The 5,023-nt window shown below is 31.3% G+C and overlaps 1 long non-coding RNA gene across 1 annotated transcript; it reads right to left on the bottom strand.

Moving 5' to 3' along the window:
* Positions 1 to 2,085: 2,085 nt before the first annotated feature.
* Positions 2,086 to 4,591, bottom strand: LOC113284576. The gene is made up of 3 exons (XR_003328252.1): positions 4,507 to 4,591; positions 3,122 to 3,189; positions 2,086 to 2,546 (listed from the first exon to the last, which is right to left on the bottom strand). It is a non-coding gene; the product is annotated as an uncharacterized LOC113284576 (long non-coding RNA).
* Between the last annotated feature and the right edge of the window lie 432 nt (positions 4,592 to 5,023).

Below are 5,023 nucleotides of genomic sequence, written 5' to 3'. Positions count from 1 at the left end.
ACAAGTAAATGGTTCAAAACAAATCCTTCTCTACTTCTTCAGTTTTAAGTCATTCATTTTTCATTTTTATTTTTCTGTTTTGAGGACATATCAATATGTACTGCATACAAATCCCTAGAAGAAAAATTGCTGATTACAGAAATAATTACAGAAAAATAACAATTACAGGAGTAATTACATAAAAATATGTAGTGGTCAATAAGTAGCATATTAACATATTGAAACTACATATTGACATGTGAAAAACCTGTCAATATAGGTATGTAGTATGTGAAAACCTCCATCTCAATATGTAGTGTTACTTACTATTTTGTGGTATTTTGTGTGTAAAACTTATCAGTATGTAGTGATCCATAAGTAGTCTATTAACACATTGAAACTACATATTGACATGTGAATACCTATCAATATGGATATGTAGTATGTGAAAACCTTATTTACCCTGTCAATATGTAGTGTTACTTACTATCAATATGTAGTGGATACTTACATATTAATTGTGTCAATATGTATAACAACAAAAACCAAAGGAAAAACAACATCAACTACTTCACCAAAAGCAAAAGGAAGAGAACTGTAGTTTCTCAAACCTACAATATGTAGTTAGAAAATTTGAGGGCATCAAGCATGAAAGACAGGAGGATCATCTTATCAATTTGAAGCGTCTGATACCCAATACATATTGAATATGTACTGAAGTTTCGCTGAGTAAATATCGATATGTAATGGGTTATCAACAATAGATATTGATATATATTGAATATTAATTTTGTGATACTTGAAAATGTATCAAAACAAGAGTGCATATTGATATGTACTAGGTTGAAACAAATAGTACATATTTATAGAAGCAACAATAGATATTGTTTCAAAACAACAGTGCATGTCAATATGTTTTGTGTGAAAACCTAGTTTATATCTTACATACTTTTCAGTACATATTTTGTTGTTCGGATACAGTTCCTTGATATCTACTCTGAAAGGAAATAATGCAACATATCAATATGTACTACCTTGCAAAAGAAAAAAAATAAAAGTGTTCTTGTGCTTCTTTACTTAGGTTTCTAACGCTTGAATACCAACAATATATTACATTATGTAAAAAACTGATTTCTGATGATTGAATGCAAGCAAAATGTTTTTGACATTATATATCCAATAGTACATATCTATATGTACTGATGGAAAGGTCTTTTTTTGTGATGCTTGAATACCAACAATATGTTTTTAACAGTTGATATCTACTCTTATATTACAATATACATCCATTTATACTGAAATAAATGACTTGTTTGTGCAGGTAATGTGAAGAATATGAAAAATAATAAGAAAGCACCTGCAAAAGACCCTAGGAGAATATACATATCTAGTTTTAAGGGGTTGTATATTCTTGTGAATACGATTAAGAATGAAGACCAAAATTGACTGACGCGCAATTGCAAATGATAAGTAAGGCATCTTATGGGAACTTATTCATAATTTTTTGGTATCAATACTACAAGACAAGAGTAGATATCTCCCTATACTGGAAAATTAGTTAACAATGGCCATTAGTATGTATAAATTTTATTGTGAATACCTAATAGATATTGATATGTACTACCCGTATTTTGTTGTGTAATAAGAAAAACTTGGTGCTTGAATTCCCATTATTTTGTTGTGTAATAAGAACAGCTTGGTGCTTGAATGCCCATCACAAATAAAGTGCAGTATGTCTTCATTCCATTTTTTTCTATTTGCAGTGTTGTATCGTTGTCTAATATTGTTAGGTTATATTTATAGTTTTGCAACAAACTAATCAGTATGAATACTTGGAAAAATGAAAGTATGAAGCCTTAAGTACAGGCAATACATATATGCATGTACTATAAAACTTAACAGGATAAGAAAACCAGGACTGAAACTCAGAATTATATTAGTACATGAAGAGTTCGCAAAACAAAAATTGAATGTGTTTCAATACTTTTTATAGTACAACATACTAGTTGTATGAACTTAATATAAGAGACTAAGAAAAAAGTATGAAGCCTTAAATAATGGCAGTACATATCTTCATGTAGTAACCTAGAGCTAAAAGAAATTTCTGTCAAAAACTATATAATTTAGCCAAGTTTAGTAAATATCGACATGTAGTGAGTTAAAACCCAGTACATATCCACATGTACCGAGTTAAACCATATTATACATATCGATATATACCGAGTATCAGATCCTTTTAATTTGATGAGATAATTCCTCCAGTCTGTCTCTCAACCTTAATGCTTGCAAGTCTGCTAACCTCAACTGCTAGTCTGCCACCATAGACAAAGTTATGGTTTGGGAGGATGGGAGGTAATCAGCTAGCTATGATGGATGTATGGTTAATTTGTTCTTCTTCCAACTACAACTAATTAGGCATTTCTAGGGATAAATGACGATTCTCATAGACAAAGTTCTTGTGATTCTCCGTCCATTCGAGGTGACTCCAAAATCTTGAGGGGAAGGGTTATATGGTTCCATTGCTCTATTTGATTCTCATCTACGTCAACAAATTCAGGGAAGTAAGACTGCAAAAGAAGCCACAAATGGTTAGAAAATAAACGGTCCACCCAAATGTAACCTCAATCAAACTAAAACCATGTGACACATCTAATAATACCTTTCCAGAAAGTTTTTGACTGTCCTCCCAAATATGATCATATGCTTATCTTTTTTTATCTTGCCTATGTAATATTAGAAAAAGACTCAGAAAGATGCCCTCTCACATGTACATGAGTAGACATTGAGTTTTTCACTATCAAGTGATACAATGAAAATAAGGAGCTTTGGTTTAAACTCAAGAGCCAACAATCCATATCGATACGCAGTGAGAAAAAAGCTAGCAAATATCACAGTACATATACACATGAACTGAAGAAAACTAGTTTACTTTTATTTTTGTTATACAACCAATACCAGTAAATGAGTAACCAGTAGGATCTTGAAAGATACTATTCAGTTAACTAAATTTCTTGCTTACCGCCCCCTCGACCCCCGTTAACAGGTCTTAATTATTTACTGGGTAAAAGCCTAGTTTATGCTTGTATATGCACAACAATATGAGATAGTTATAACTATGTCCAGAGAATGGTGTGAGGCTTACTTGCCGAAAATGAATCCCGCATTTTCTTCAATGAAAGCACATTCATCTGTAACTGGTTTAGTAATAGCCTGCAAGTAATAATACATTAATCAGTTATAGAAAAAAGAAAACAACATCCTTTAAGAGCTCAACCAACAATTTTGGACATAATTTGTATAATCTCGTAGACATTAACTTCAAAGTGATGCTCTCATAACACCTGATAAACAAAATTTCATTAGGCATAGGTGGCATGAATATGTGAGCTCTAATCATAAGAAAAAGAACACCAACTAACCTTACTGGGAGGAAAAAAATGTACTGCGAAATCAGCACATGGAAATATGTATTGCGAAAATTAGTACATGGAAATATGTATTGCGGAAATATCCTACGGTACATATTAATATGTAGTGCTGAAAATCCTAGTTCATGGTTGATATGTACTGTTTAAAAACCCTTGTATTATATGATCCTACCTAAAATACATATCAATATGTAGTACGAACATGTCTAATAGCTATTAGCTGGGCTATAATAACTAACTTTGAAGTATTTGTCAATGTAATAAAAGAGCTCCCCCCAGTACAAGCAAATATGTATTGTGAAACACTATAGACAAACATGTACTGTGAAATCACTACATGCATACGTGTACTGTGAAATCATTGCATACAAATATGTGCCGCAAAATCGCTACAGATAAGTACAAGATCTAAATGATATTCTTTCATATGTATACTCAGAACGCTACTGAACTATCATGCTTCCTATGGATGCTTTCTCAGAAGCAGTGATAACTAACTAGTTCTCAAAACCCCAAATTTCCAATTAACAAAAAAACACACATTTACCCAAACTGCACAAATCTCAATCACATACCATTAGTCTCAATTTTCTTTCTAAATTTAATAATTTCAAAAAACAAACAAATTCCTAAATTTCCCATCCACCAAGCACAAATCCCCATATTTTTTCAAATTTCACAAAAAACCATACTAAAGACAGTACATATTTATATGCACGGATCATAAAATCTAGAAAAATATTTGAAATTGTTATTTTCTGTAAATCTAGAAAGAACGAAAATCATACATATCATCAAAATGATATGTTAACAAAAGAATAAGATGATCTAATCAACAGAGTAGCACGAGTTCAAAATCATATTCAAAAATCAACATAAAAATATTAAATACGAACAAAAATGGGATTAAATCATGCAATTGAACAGTGTACATCATAGAAAAATGATAACAATTACTAGATCTAGAAAGAAAACAATGAAAAAAAACAACCAAATCATGAAATCGAGCTGCTCATCATGATTTCATTTGAAAAAACAAACGTAAGTTCAAAAAGCATAACAAATATTAAGGAATGGAGAAGAGGTTTATAGAAATTACCTGGGGATTTAAGATCGAAAATCTAAAATTGAAGAAGAAAACCAACTGAAGCAGAGAGAAAACTGGATCCGAGCTGTTGAAAAAAAAAAAGAAAAGAAGAACGAAAATACTTTCTTATCCTCTATTCTTGTATGTTCATTGCAGAAAAGGTTATTTTCGAAAATATAAAAACTAGACATCATTTTACTCACACGTGGGATGGACTAGGAGATAAAATTTCTGGTCAAAAAACATGTTTTTGGACCAGCGATTAAAAAATATTTTATGACTGGACTAGTCATTAGACGGATCTCTCATTCTTGGACTAACCAGTAATTCCTAGTTTGTTTTATCCGCTTACAAAAGCTTATTCTTTGTTTCTTCCATTGAGATCCCTTTTCTTCAACCCTTTCTTCTCTCACGCAGAAATCCATGAGCTTTGCTTCTCTGTTTGAATTTTTCGATTCTTCATTCTTTATGATGTAGTTTTTTTTATAATAAACTCATGTTATTTACATGTTGAATCAGAAAGACGGTT

Source organism: Papaver somniferum, chromosome 5 (assembly GCF_003573695.1).
Source record: "Papaver somniferum cultivar HN1 chromosome 5, ASM357369v1, whole genome shotgun sequence".
Taxonomy (NCBI): Eukaryota; Viridiplantae; Streptophyta; class Magnoliopsida; order Ranunculales; family Papaveraceae; genus Papaver; species Papaver somniferum.
This window is presented reverse-complemented; position numbering and strand designations above follow the sequence as displayed.